General features: G+C 39.0%; 1 pseudogene; it reads left to right on the forward strand.

The window, feature by feature from the left end:
- Positions 1–6,578: 6,578 nt before the first annotated feature.
- LOC122143154 lies at positions 6,579–9,136 on the forward strand (annotated as a pseudogene).
- The last annotated feature ends 6,605 nt before the right edge of the window (positions 9,137–15,741 follow it).

The following is a 15,741-nucleotide window of genomic DNA, read 5'->3' on the forward strand; positions in this document are numbered from 1 at the left end:
GTAACACGCACCATCCTAAAATCAATGCAAAAAGATTTCTACACCTTAAACGGCTTAGTGAATTTTCAGTTGTCATGGAATACTGATTCGCTATAAACAGCACATAGTGGGCAATATTCTGTTGTAACAAAATGAAGCACGGAGGGAATCCCACTGCCCCTGTGGGACAACGGCTGAAAATGGCCTTTGCTGATAAAAACAATGCTCACACACCCCCACATTTGCTTTTCCCTTTCCCCTCCCTTCCTTCCTCTGCAATTTCCTTTTTTAGTACGAGACCATCGTAGTATCGTGTGTTAATTCTCATAACGGTTTTACTACTCATCAGGCTTTGACCTTGTGACCTCTCCTTCAGCAGATTTTTCTGACCTGTTGTCCCTTCAGTGGCGGTGATTTTGAAGAGTACAACAGCTTATAGTGCACGTGTACAGAACTGATTAATCAGTTAGTCAGGTGATATGACCAGGCCCTGCTCAGTTACAATAATTTGGCAGCCATGGTAAGCCCTCTGTTTAGAGTTTCACTGTAAAATTACTGTAAACCTGGGCTTCTTCTTGGATTAATTTTTTTCTGATATAATCTTTTAATGTCCTATGGAGTTTACATAAAATGAACACATTTTATGTTTGATTTCATGTACATTATTTTGTTTACATTGATTAGTACATTAACCATTATCTGCTTGTTTTGGGTCACCATTGCATATCTGAGGTGCATGCTGTACACCATCTCAGGCATTCTCTCTGTGGTTTGTCCTGCACAGGCAGGGCTTGTGGTTTTGTTGGCATGAGAGCAAACCAAACACCATCTGTTCCTCCACCATTGTGCCTGGATACAAATACACATTATATTAATCAGCATTTCTCAGACGATTACATACGAACATGCAGCAGTGTCTTTGCCATTGACTGCCACAGTAGACTGACAGAAAACTTATTTGGGGATAATTAACATACATGGATACACATATAAACTTATTAATAATTTGCCATTGGCAAGGCTAACTACTACAAATTGCTCATGCCTCTAGTTTAATAGCTTTAAATCTTTAACTTTAGTGCATAACCTGTTCTGCATTATTTGTGCTTCAGCCATGAACTGTGAACAAAATCAGCAGCAAAATCAAGAGATTTTACAGTAAATATTCACAACAGCACAATACTGAACTACGCTGTGATGTGTCTGGGAACAGGAGATGCTAAATATATCCTACCATTAAATAGCTTTGTTTTACAAAGCTACAAATTCTACTTTCCATCCTCTTCTCTCCAAACTTTCTGTGTAACAGTAACTGTCTGAGAGTGGGAAGAGCTGAAGAATAACCAGGAGCTATTTACAGATTTCCAGCCTATTGTCTAACACACACACACACACACACACACACACACACACACACACACACACACACACACAGATGCCACATGAGAAACATGGCATTCCACAATCCATTTGTGATTTATTTCAGATTACTTCAAACATATTTACAGTTTTTTTTCAATCGCTAACAAGCGCTTACCCATACTTCCGTATCTTTTTCTAAACTCTTAACACAGACTCACACCTACATAACACAATTGGCCAAATGGATAATTTTCTTTTCAAAAACAACATTTTGTTACAGATATATCCTAACGACTCTTCATTTCCAAATAGAACACATCTTTCTCTGCACACACTAACTTTACCCAAACACTGTAAATCTGACTCAAAATGAAAGTATTCTGTCAAAGAATAACACTTGTTTTCACTTCACAAGGTACATGGAGTCAATCAAAGTACACCAGTTTCAAAATACTGGCTGATTGTTGACATTACCAAAACTGCATAGACTTTTATGTTTCAGTTTTTTACAGGTATTTGCATGCAAAAAACATGCAATCCACAGTGTTTACACTAAATTTCTTGTTGGGGAAACTGTAGTCGACACATGTACAGTAAGTCGTTCACATTCTAAAAGCTTTTCCAGTAAAAGCAAATCAGTTTTATTTTCCTTCTACTGTTTTTTACTACAGGCGGTAACATAGAAACACAGTATGATAGAACAGAAAAAGTTTTACAGTATTGCCTACAGTGAAAAAAAACATATCCATGAAACACACAAGAGCATTTCTGAATAAAAAAAACATCAGCAAAAAGCCCATATTAAACTGGGATCTTCAGGGTTAGGCCCATGTTTTCAATCACCCATCCACATCTGATATTATCCAAGGCGATGCACCTGGGGATAAACTGCTTGGTATGTCGGATACACCCTTGGCAATCATGAACTGTGATGTCCCTGCAGCCAGCATCCATGGCTTCAAGGAGGGACATTGGTCATGTGGCTGATGGTCATAAACCTTCCACCTCCATGCAGAAAATAACTCCTCTATGGGGTTGAGGAAAGGTGAATAGGGTGGAAGGAAGACACTTACCAGTCTGTGGGACCTGGACTTCAAACCATGTTGTTATTTGCTTTCGAATGATGGAAAGCCACATTGGTCCCAGGTAGTTACAAAGGTCCTCAAGTTTTTTACCGTCCTGATCCTGCTCTGGAATCAGGCAACTGGTGGAGATCATTGAGAAAGGCAAGGAGGGCGTCGGTTTATTATAGGGTCCAATCTGGACATCTGTGAAAGGAGTAATCCCGCAGTTGCAATTGCTGCACACATGGTAATGTTTGCCCCTCTCTGTCCTGGAACATCAACTGTGGCCCTTTTTTCCAATTACAGTTCGTCCACGTTGACCGCCTTTTGGCCCAGATTGAATCCTGCCTCATCTATGTATATGAAATTCATGAGGGGGGCCTGGTTGGCCTTCAATTCCATAACTCTCTGAAACAAGTTTATGTAAAATCAGGTCATTACTGTATAACATACTGTACTTTAAACCTATTGCTGTGTTGGTTACCTACTTGCAAAGTGCAAAGCTTATAGAACTGGACATTGAATTGAATATACACTATACCTGGACATATTGTCGTCATAGCTCCTAGACTCTCTCACTGTTCCTCTTAAAGGGAACAGTGTAGAGCTGCTTCATCCGCACTCTGTGTTTGGACAATGTATTGTGAAATATCTAATGGTCTCCACAATTCTAGTTTTAATTTCATGCAGTTTGTATTGCATTATTTTGCAACAACCATTTCTACAATGGCAAGCTCTTGATCATTATTGAGGAGCTTTCCTCTTCCCCCAGAGGGTGGAAGACTTTGCATTCTTAAGAGGGACAAAAAAATTCTACATATGCATTACTGTTATGACCTTATTAACATGTCAAGTGAGAATAGAAAAACAATCCATGTAAAATGGAAACTACTTACCTGTTGGTTTGTTGAAAGATGCGTATAATGGAGGCAACCGTTGACCCGCTTCAAAAATTGGGCTGCCACTCTTTTAACCAGCCCTCTCTTAGTGAAAGACCATGGTGATTACATTTGTCAGTGATAGTGTCACACATTGCAATCACTTGACTACTGTTCTTGCAGCCCCTTGGAATGCCGCACCACAAACTTCTTACACCTCTACCTTGCCCTCAAAGGTCCTTGGGCATGATGCCTTACCTGAAAGCTCCTCTCCACCTGACTCTCTCACGGCATCTGCACCTCTCACATACTTTCTCTCACTGCTCCTGCACCTCTCACTGCTGCTGCCACCTCTCACTGCATCTCTCATTGCTCCTGCACCTCTCACTGCATTTCTCCTGCATCTCTCACTGCTCCTGCACACTCTCACTGCACCTGCACCTCTCACTGCTGCTGCACCTCTCACTGCATTTCTCCCTGAATCTCTCACTGCTCCTGCACCTCTACAAGTGCTGCTGCACCTCTCACGAGGATTTCTCCCTGCATCTCTCACTGCTCCTGCACCTCTCACTGCACCTGCACCTCTCACTGCTGCTGCACCTCTCACTGGGATTTCTCCCTGCATCTCTCACTGCTCCTGCACCTCTCAGTGCTGCTGCACCTCTCACATGCATTTCTCACTTCTCCTGCACCTCTCACTGCATTTTCTCCCTGCATCTCTCACTGCTCCTCGCCTCCTCTCACTGCATCTGCACCTCTTACTGCACCTCTCACTGCAACCTGCACCTCTCACTGCATTTCTCCCTGCATCTCTCACTGCTCCTGCACCTCTCACTCACTGCCTCCTCACTGCTCCTGCAGCTCTCACTGCTCCTGCATCTCTCACTGCATCTCTCACTGCATCTCTCACTGGGCCCCTTTGCTCTTACTCTTCCTCGTCCAGACATTACAGTGTTTTGTCTTTTTCTGTTTCTGTTTTCAAAAAACAGCACTTCTCAAAGTCCTCCCTTTTACTGAATAAGTGTCAATGTAATAGAAAAAAATAACCCCTGCCACTGAGTCTAAGTAAGCCAGACTGGAATCAGCTGTGGTTGGCCCAATTTACCCAACATAAATCAGCTATGTGTAAATTATTCAATTGTTTGTTTATTATCAGCATGAGATATATTGTTTTTGAACTGATATCATTGCAGAAGCAGAGGTTTTTATACTGTATCTAAGGTCTGGAATATTGTGTTTTGCTATTGTGGGATGTTGTGTGTTAACATTCGTAACTACTACAAAAACAATCCATAATTTTGTTTGTTGGGAGGTATAGCTTGTCTGTTAAGAAAATGTTAAGCATTGTGGAAATGTGTTCACTGACTGCATATTGTGTGAAAACGACATGAATGTGTGAATGGTATGGCCACAAAAAGACTGATGCTGTGCTAATTGTGTTTAGAGTTTTGAAAATGTGACAACTGGTTGGACAAACGCTTGTTAGCGACTGAAAAAAACTGTAAGGATAAATTTTTGTTTTATTTCAGATTACTTCAAACATTTTTATCCATCTATAGCGTCCAGCCTCAAATGAGTGTGAGAGAAAGATGACTAAATTTAAGCATGCTCAGGTAAAGGTATTACTCTAAATCCCTGTACAGGATTTATTTCATGGTGAAAATGATGAGTCACTTCCCTTTGCCCAGCAACATTATGCAGTTCCAAATTGGGAAAACTAAGTAATCAGTCACGGCTTATGACATGGGGGTGAAAAAACAGATGGCAGTCTTGGCCTGTTACATGACATGAAATACTGCCAGAAGACAAGTCAGTTAATTTAATCCGTGATTATCAGTTTAGTTCATGTACTGTATGACTATGCATGACTGACAACCACCATAAGTCTTTTGCAGCCATGAGACTGATCATATTGACTGACACTGATATACATCACTATTTGAAATGCTTGCAACAACATTAAAAGGATAGTTCACCCCAAAAATTAAAATTGTGTCATCATTCACTCGCCCTCAAGCTGTTCCAAACCTGCATGAGTTTCATTCCTCTGCTGATCCTAAAAGAAGACAGTTTAAAGAATGTTGGTAACCAAACAGTGGATGTTCTCCATTGACGTCCATAGGATTTTTTTTTTTTCATACTACGGAGGTCAGTGGGGACCAGCGGTTATTTGGTTACCCGTATTCTTCAAAATATCTTCCTTTGTGTTCAGCAGAAGAAAGAAACTCATAAAGGTTTGAAACAGCTTGATAGCAAGTAAATGATGACAGAATATTCATTGTGGGGTGAACCTATCCCTTTAAAAGACCAGACGAGGAAATCCACTGTCTTCTGGGTAGCAAGATAGCCACTCAAGTAAATAATAATGAATTGGTACAGGAACGGAATAGAAAAATAAATTAGAAGAAAAAATGTCATGCCCTACAATCATCTTCATGCTAAAAGCTCTCGATGACAACAGAGACAACTTGGACAATTTTAACTGACAACTCCTAGAACTAGTAAAATACATTTATCACAATACCGTAGGCTTACTATTTAAAAGAACTGTCCGGTTTGATTCAGTTACCAAATCAGACATCAGGAGACTACAACGGACAGTCTGGTTTCCCCCGCCTAACCTCCAAGATCTTTACACCTCCAAAGTGTTAATAGGCTAAGAAAACCACTTTGGACCCCTCACACACACTCTCTCTTTGAACCGTTGCCCTCTGCTCGCCGCTGTATAGCCATTCAGCCTGAACAATTAAAACTTGCATAACTATAGGCCTACATGGTACATCATTACTAACACATTTATATTGCAACTGAAAATTGTATATTTGTAAATGACATAAACTGTGCACTTGGAACATATCCATACATTCATTAAAACAATTACATGTTTTCTCTCTATATTTATAGCTACTCATATATAATATAAGTTTGTTTATATATATTTTTTTCCATTTTTCTTACATAAGTGTTATATTTCATCTCTACTGTGTAAGTTAATTCATATGCATGTCTGCACTATCATCCTATGTTTGCACTTTGAGTAATAGACCAAGGTTCACTATCATCAGCAACCGCAGTTACGTAACACCACATCTGACTCAAACCATTCTTCCCAAACAGAAGAGACTATTCAGATATATTACTTTCTGACGTTGCCTAATGCACCATCAATAGCTGCAAAAATGGCAAGTAATAATAACTATTCCGCCGCGTGTTTAAGCGTGTTGTTGTCTGAGATAGAACTACATTATCCGGGAACCAGTGAGCGCAGCCAATGGGCGTCAAGAAAACACGAGGTGTGACGACACGAATTCGATCCTTTTATGCGCGAACTTGACCTGCTCTGAGAAAACGGCGCGAGCGAGGCGAGCTTTGCCATCAAACCCGGATCGCTTTGTCTGAAGGTGGGTGTGCCTGCATTGTTATGGTAAAGTTTTTTAAAAATGCGTACGCGTTCTGTTAATTTGTGCGATTATTCTGTATGCCTAGGATTATTGGAGTGTAGTGGGTTCATATATTTCTGATATGCATGATGTTAAGTGTTAATGGAAGCAATCGTCCACACATTGCGTTTTTATTCTTGACAATGTATGATGTTTTCAAGGTTTAAGTCTTAATTTAGGTCACATTTAAGTAAGTATTCAAATAAAAATATCGAAAAGTAACGAAATCTGACCTATAATACGATAAGCTGCCTCATGCATCTGAATGGCTGTTTAAAGATAGGTCGTCCTATACTTTTTGCATTCGCAAAGCATTGCGCTGCACGAATGCCGTGTTAAATCAGACCGTTGCAGGTTGGAGTGCATCATGTATTTTTAGCGTGCATGAGTTTTCATGGAGCTGTAGAAAGAGCTTAGCGCGCGGTGGCTTTGTTTGGATCTGTTCTCTCTGACTCTAATAAAAGCGTCTTTGTTTTTGCCACAAAATGAACTTCAGTCTTGTGGCTCATTCTACAGCAGCAACACGTTAAAATAGCATACTTAGTATAGAGTATACAGTTTTTTCCTCCTCAAGTCTGTGTTTTCCACATCACATGTGCAGGCAGTAGCCCCTCGGGTCACGTGTGTGTGTTTTTGTTTTTTGAGGGATAGGCGTTTTTTTTTTTGCGCGAGATGTTGTAGAATTTTTTTCGCTAAATTCACCACATTTCGTCTTTGCTCTCTCTCTTTTAAAATGGTTGGCTGCAGTTTGGGGACCCAGTTTTCCACAAAAAAAGTACTGTTGGGCACATCAGGAGCCGTCGTCAGTGGAGAAAACTATTACTTTTCTTTAAATAAATAAATAAGTATTTGATGTTTAGTGTTTATTTTTTATGTTTATTTTAATTGGTATGTTTTTTTTATGTTTTTTATTTTTTGTTTAGTTGAGTATAATATTGTGTTCAGTATGACAAGGATTATGTGTATATTATTGATGTACAACAGTGTTGTATGGAACAGTAATGTCGCTGATTTGGTTTTCAGGCATACGTCGACCCTCTAGTCTTCTGCAACAATGGCTTCAGGAGGTAAGACACCGGCTTGTGACCGGATCTGGATGTATTTGTAGTAGTTGAGGCAGAGATTAACAAGAAAACTTGTTTTCAGATATTCATGTGAAGGAGCTGGACAAGCGTGCCTCGGGACAAGCTTTTGAGGTCATCCTTGGGAGTCCTGCTCCAGATGCCAAGGCAGAGTTCCCGCTCTCTCCTCTGAAGAAGAAGGACCTTTCCTTGGAGGAGATCCAGAGGAAACTAGCCGCTGCAGAAGAGAGACGCAAGGTGCACACCTATACGTGTTTTTTTTTTTTTTCCATTTTCTCCACCATTCAAGGCATGCCAAGTTACGTCGAACATGTTTAAGTCTTCATAAAAAACATGTTCGATAACAAATAAATGTGGGTGTGTATGAGATTTTCTCCAGAGGCAGTTATTAAGGTTCGTTATACAAAAGGTTTTTTGTTTAACCTGTTCCTGGAATAAACGTCTTGCATTGATTTTTAAATCTGACAACATCATATTCCTAGCTTCAGGGAGTCAGATTAATGCATTTTAATTTTATTTTTTTTCCTCTAGTCTTATGAAGCGGAGGTTCTGAAACACTTAGCAGAGAAGCTTGTGAGCATGAGAAGGAGGTGCTTCAGAAAGCTCTAGAAGAAAACACAACAACAACTTCAGCAAGATGGCAGAAGAGAAACTGAACCAGAAGATGGAAGCCAACAAAGAAAACCGTTCGGCCATCATGGCAGCCATGAACGAGAAGTTCAAAGAGAAGGTAAAGGGGATCTGTTTTCATACATGGGTTTTATGAAGAGAAAAATGATTAATACCTTCTGCTTCTATTTTAGGACAAGAAGCTGGAAGAGGTTCGAAAAAACAAAGAAAACAAAGAGGTCACCTGTGAAGAAAACTGAAAAAATGTACAATTACAGGGGATCCTGGTGGGGTTTTTTACATTTCCAAAGATTTTTTTTTTTTTTTTTTTCACATGATAGGAAAAAATATATATTCAGAACAAACAAATGCAGCGTTTGGTTTGGATAGAGCAATGCTTTTACACTTTGATCAACTCTCCTTCACACATCTGTGTGCTGTTGAGACCGCGGCTGATATTAGCGGTCTTCTCGATCTGGTAGAGACTCGTGTGTGATGTTTAACATGCCAGTAACCATATTTCTTGATCTTTTTGCTTTCCATGAGGTTAGGAGCTTGTTTGTGTATTTCTTGCTTTAAGCACATGCCTGTTCTTTGTACAAGTTCAGACTGGATACTGAAGGGCTTTACATGTGAAATGCAAAATTAGCATTACCTGTTGACATCTTTGACTGTTAACTTGTTAACTTGACGGTTGTACCAAATAAAAAGTACTGAAGCTAGCGCTGGCTTTCAAGTGTTACAGAATGAAAAATGGGGTGGTGACCTCTTTCAGCAGGTTTTTTGCAAAGTATTACATATTGTGCGTTACGAGAAGTCTGTATTCATGCTGAAATTAAAGTTAAATTGAAGTTAAAATTAGGTCAAACTTGTTTTAAATGTAGTATAGGCTGAATTTGTTGATAATTTTTCATGCCGTTTCAGTGTCCACTGATCACAGAAGAGCAGATATAATGTGGATTGTGTCTCCCTCTAGTGTAGAAAGCGATCAGGTTTTGTTATGATGTTATTTATCCCAGTCTGCAACATGCTTTTCCCCAGCTCAGACGAGGTATGTTTGAGAAATGGGGCAATTGAGAAGTCTGAGAGCTGGTGACAAGTAGCAGGTGACCAAACTAGAGCTTCTGCACAATTGTTCATGAAAGATTCTTGATAAACTGAATGCAGTTTAATAAACTGAAGCCTTTATCTTTCTGGTCAGGTTATCTGATCACAATCTGAATCCCATAAAAAAAATTTACATTTCTTGCATGAAATGATAGTAAATAATCATGTATTTGGCATAGCCTATATTTCAAAACGTCTGTTCTGAGTAGATCATATACACTGTAGAAAATGTATCATTTTTATTGTGACGATTGTTTAAGAAATTCAAATTCCACATTTTTAAGTTTATTGTAATTTGCTGAGCTGTTCCTTGCACCCCCACACAAAAATACAATTCTTTTTTATCAGCCTTTAGTCTGCTGAGCAAAATAAAGAAAAAAATTCCACAATATATATATATATATATATATATATTTATATTTATATTTATATATATATATATTTATAATGCTATTTCAGACAAGTTAATTATTTATGGCTTTTGAAACAAAAATTTTATTTATTTACTGGTTGGTGATAATTTGATGTATATGGTATTTATATATATTGTGTATCTCCAGAATGATCATGTTCAGTGTTTTAATAACAGTTTGATCCACTAGGGGGAGCTCTGCACAAGCATCCTCCAGTATACTGTAAGAAGGACAGATGCAGATTTTTTTAAACACTGACAAAATGCACCACTGCAGTTCCTGACAGGCCTGTCAAATACCTCTCCGTCTGACTGCTGACATTAGGAGCTCGCACTCATGTCAGATTTTATGGCGGGGTGTTCCTCTAATGTGCACTAATGTGGCTTTTAACGAGAAGGGAAAAAGAAATCGCATTCCTTGCCCTACACTTGTGTGTGGGTGTCTTTGTAAGTATTTTCATGAGTGGAGTCAACATGGAGGTCAAAGGTCATGCAGACAATCACTGGGGTCAGTGTAACGTCAATGCAACAACAGCGCTCTCGGCTTGCAGGTATCATGAGAATGTCTGGAGCAGTCCCAGCAGTGAATGAACTGAAGGTTATAATCACAGCAGACTGTGTCACTGCAGCCCTTTCTCTGGGCTTTTTTTTTTTCTCCAGTCTATTTACATTTCCACCACTCACTCTGACAGCAAACCTTTCAGATGTCCTCTCAAAAGCTGACATCCCCTCGGATTTTATTCCATAAAGGTCAACTGCCATACATTTTACAGTCAAAAAAACCTCAAAAAGAAGTCAAGTTGCCCCCACATGACCCAAATGCAGATAAAGGAAGAAGTACACACATCTGACAGCAATCTCATCTAATGACAGCAACAGTCCATCTCTACAGTTAGTGAGCGATGGGTCAAACAGTGCAGAAACAGATTTCACAATACAGGACAGGAAAAATCTTTTTAAAAGCTCGTTAAAGACACATGTGCCAGGTTCTTAAAAAATTTACTATTATGGTTTATGGTTTAGAAATTTCATTTCAATTTAATATCTAAACTTAAAAATGTCATGTGGTGTAACCATCAAGTAAAAAAATTAATGTATTTTTTTTTTTTTTTATGGAAAGTATTGTTCGGTGTTACTTTTTTCTCATCTGAGCTACTCTTTGTTTTTAATATAAAAAGTATATTTTTGGCAAATTCACGTCTGTAGAGTATTAGGAGCTGCTCAAACAAACTTTTCAAGTCAAGTCACCTTTATATGTATAGAGCTTTATACAATACTAATTGTGTCAAAGCAGCTTTACAGAGTTAAACATGAAAATAGTTTGTCAATAATGCAAGAAGACACTAACAGAGTCATTTTCTCCAGTTCAGTGATGTCCTCATTCAGTTCAGCTCTCTTCCAATAGTGTTTTAATTGTGTTGCCATTCTGAGTTGCATGAAAAACATTTATTTTCAGGGGATTACAGCTTTTTAATTAGGCTTGTTTTCTAAATTATCATACTAGGACAGCCGCAGCACCCTGGCACTGTTAACATTATGCCAGAAAATATCAATAAAATATCAATCAATCAATTAAAAAAAGGTAATAAATTATATATATATATATAATTTAATGCTTTGTATGAGTAAACTTTCTTATTTGCATATTTGCAGTGTCAGTATTATTAATTATACCAAACACAGAATGAGGCCTGTTATTTAAGTAATGGACTATTTCTCTCTTGAAGGGGTTAAAACTGCAGAGCAGGGTTTCAGATCCCAGGGTTAAAAGCGTTTAAAAAGATGATAACCCTGGGTTAAGTGCAAGGTGAAAAGACTTAGACAGAAGGTTGATTTGGGCCAGTGAGCAGCCACATACAGTACAAACTGCAATGCCTTGCAGCTCCATGCCATTTTGCACAGAAAAACAAAACAAAAAAAAAAATCACTCACACTTTCTGTCGAGAATATAAAAAAACTGGTTGCAATGCACTCACATAAGTAGGCGGCAGCCATCATATGTGAAAGTCTATGTGACTGAGAATAGAAAGTGTATGTGTGTGTGTGTGTGTATAGCATCTTTGACCTTGTAAGCCCTTGTGAACTATTATGTTGAGCTCCTGCACTCTCAGCCCACATCTGTCCAAACACTGTCTCAGTGACAGAATTTTACTGCCTGTCTGAGCTCTGCCAGGTGCTTCAAACTGCAGCACCTCAATTATGTTGTTTGCATTTTGTAGAAATACTTGGCATCCATAGTCACTAATGTCTGCTAATGTCTGGTAGAGCTTTCAGCAAGTCACTGTCACAACCATGAAAGCCTCCATAAAAATCATCTACAGCCATACATTGCTTACTGGTGCATACATAAACAAAAATTTGCCTTTATGTATTTGGAATGAAAATCGAAAAATCTACATAAATACATATCATAACAGTAAGTGCACCTCACGGTTATGGTTTGTTATTCACTAGATGAGGATGTGTCAGCTGAAAACTAAACATCAGCTGTAAAAAAAGCCATAATGTCTGAGACCACACTCGGCTAGGCTTCGTAAATGTTAGGTAGATTTCTAGATTATTCTCATATCATGCCGATCCTCATGTTTTGTTCGTCATCTAGACTGATGTTGTCATTAAAGGAAAAGTTGGACATATGCCACAATGCTAAAAAAGGTCAAATTTCTGTTAATCTTTCAGATATTCATTTTTCAAAGTTGACCTCAGATTATTTTACTCTAAGGAAGAAAAGCTGCAATTCTCAGTCTGCTGTGAACCTCATGAAATCCTGAAACAAATGATTTACTTCGTCCTGAATGAAACACAGGAGACTTGATAAGCAGTAATGAATTCTTCTCCTGGCTATTATAGTTGTTCCACTCAGAATCTGCCCATTTGTCTGTGTCTTGCAAGGTGATGCCCACTTCTTTTAGCATTAATTGTGTCTTCATGTATTACATGGTTTGGCAAGGCAGCTGAATGTCATTGGTTTAGTGCTGGCTGACAAAAGGTGTAATGGGGTCTTGTTGGTGCTTATATCTAGCTACGTTGAAGGCCTAGAGACTGTTGAGGGGGCGACAAAATGTAGCGTAACTGCAGTTAAAGAGATTCCAGCTGAGCCAGTCACAGGTAGAAGTATTTCAGACAAACACCTATACTGGGGCAGTTATATATATATATATATATATACAGTCATGGCCAAAAGTTTTTGAGAATTACATAAATATTAGTTTTCAAAAAGTTTGCTGCTAAACTGCTTTTAGATCTTTGTTTCAGTTGTTTCTGTGATGTACTGAAATGTAAATTACAAGCACTCATACATTTCAAAGGCTTTTATCGACAATAAACATGACATTTATGCAAAGAGTCAGTATTTGCAGTGTTGGCCCTTCTTTTTCAGGACCTCTGCAATTCGACTGGGCATGCTCTCAATCAACTTCTGGGCCAAATCCTGACTGATAGCAACCCATTCTTTTCATAATAACTTCTTGGAGTTTGTCAGAATTAGTGGGTTTTTTGTTTGTCCCCCGCCTCTTGAGGATTGACCCAAAGTTCTCAATGGGATTAAGATCTGGGGAGTTTCCAGGCCATGGACCCAAAATTTCGACATTCTGGTCCCCGAGCCACTTAGTTATCACTTTTGCCTTATGGCACGGTGCTCCATCGTGCTGGGAAAATGCATTGTTCTTCACCAAACTGTTGTTGGGTTGTTGGAAGAAGTTGCTGTTGGAGGGTGTGTATCAGTCACTCCTCTCTTCCATGGCTGTGTTTTTGGGCAGAATTGTGAGTGAGCCCACTCCCTTGGATGAGAAGCAACCCCACACATGAATGGTGTCAGGATGCTTTACTGTTGGCATGACACAGGACTGATGGTAGCGCTCACCTTTTTCTTCTCCGGACAAGCCTTTTTCCAGATGCCCCAAACAATCGGAAAGGGGCTTCATCGGAGAATATGACTTTGCCCCAGTCCTCAGCAGTCCATTCACTATACTTTCTGCAGAAGATCAATCTGTCCCTGATGTTTTTTTTGGAGAGAAGTGGCTTCTTTGCTGCCCTTCTTGACACCAGGCCATCTTCCAAAAGTCTTCGGCTCACTGTGCGTGCAGATGCGCTCACACCTGCCTGCTGCCATTCCTGAGCAAGCTCTGCACTGGTGGCACTCCGATCCCGCAGCTGAATCCTCTTTAGGAGACGATCCTAGCCCTTGCTGGACTTTCTTGGATGCCCTGAAGCCTTCTTTACAAGAATTTAACCTCTTTCCTTGAAGTTCTTGATGGACCTATAAATTGTTGATTTAGATGCAATCTTAGTAGCCACAATATCCTTGCCTGTGAAGCCATTTTTATGCAACGCAATTTGATTTAGGTGCAATCTTAGTAGCCACAATATCGTTTAATGTTGGGAGATTTTTGTTTTAAGGAATTAGGGTCCTTTTAACATGTCAAGTCTGCCATTCTAACCCAATCAGCCTGACATAATGATCTCCAGCCTTGCGCTCGTCAACATTCTCACCTGAGTTAACAAGATGATTACTGAAATGATCTCAGCGGGTCCTTAAATGACAGCAATGAAATGCAGTGGAAAGGTTTTTTTTGGGATTAAGTTAATTTTCATGGCAAAGAAGGACTATGCAATTCATCTGATCACTCTTCATAACATTCTGGAGTATATGCAAATTGCTATTATAAAAACTTAAGCAGCAACTTTTCCAATTTCCAATATTTTTGTAATTCTCAAAACTTTTGGCCACGACTGTATATATATATATATATATATATATATATATATATATATATATATATATAATTTTTTTTTTTTTTTTTTTTACATTTTTTTCTGGTTCTCAGGAGGTTATGTCACAAATGACTTTGCCTGGCATTCATTTGTGAATAGTGTCCTGTACATTTGTAGACCTCTGTAGATCCATGAATGCATCCAGCGATTTTTTTAAAACATTTTTAATGCAAAGACATGCTGCACATCCACAAATTGGTGGACTCCACCCACCGTCTGCGTAAGCCAATCAGATAACAACAGCCACAATTCGCTGACCAATTGTAGCACATTCTTGCTATGGCCAATCACATTTTGCTTTACAATCAGGGGTGGTCTTGCATTGAAATAACTTTGCTCATTCATCTACATTAGCTCAAATAGGAAAATATAAAGGCCAAAAAGATTGGTAGAGTAAAAAATAAAATAAATAAATAAATAAAATAAAAACATGTTTAAAATTGGATTTTTCCAACATGATGGACAATAGGTCCAGTAACAGCTCCGAGCCTGAGCTCCTCTCGTCAGGCAGAAATAGTGAACACAGCTATAGGCAGCAAACACAGACACTTATGCATAGCGAGCTCAAGAAATTACAATCAGTGGCTCATCCACTATAAGAAATCTTTAAGGGGCACAATGTACTATATTAACATATTGATTTTTCACAGATGTTTACCTGTATTTTGAATTATGCATTGCATTGTCTTGTGTTTGAGGGTTAAAAAAAATGTCCATCAATTTAACTGATAACATCCTGGAAGAAACAACCAGCAGCTTTCCCATTCTTCAGCTGATTTCTTCCTTACAATCTGCACACATTTCATGAACAAACCAGCTCAATTTCAGTAGAATTCATGATTGCTAAAACCTTCAGCCCACAGGCCTGACATTAGTCCGCCGAGAGTGGACAGCGTCTTTGTGGGACACGTCCTTTGCTTGTCAAACCTGAAATTGATTTTCTCAGAATTCTTTGTAATGTTGCCTTCTCTCTGCCCTTTTGTTTGCGCTGGCTCTGATGAAAGCAAGCAAGCAAAAGCGATGGCATGTTTACTA

Source organism: Cyprinus carpio, unplaced genomic scaffold, assembly GCF_018340385.1.
Source record: "Cyprinus carpio isolate SPL01 unplaced genomic scaffold, ASM1834038v1 S000000972, whole genome shotgun sequence".
Taxonomy (NCBI): Eukaryota; Metazoa; Chordata; class Actinopteri; order Cypriniformes; family Cyprinidae; genus Cyprinus; species Cyprinus carpio.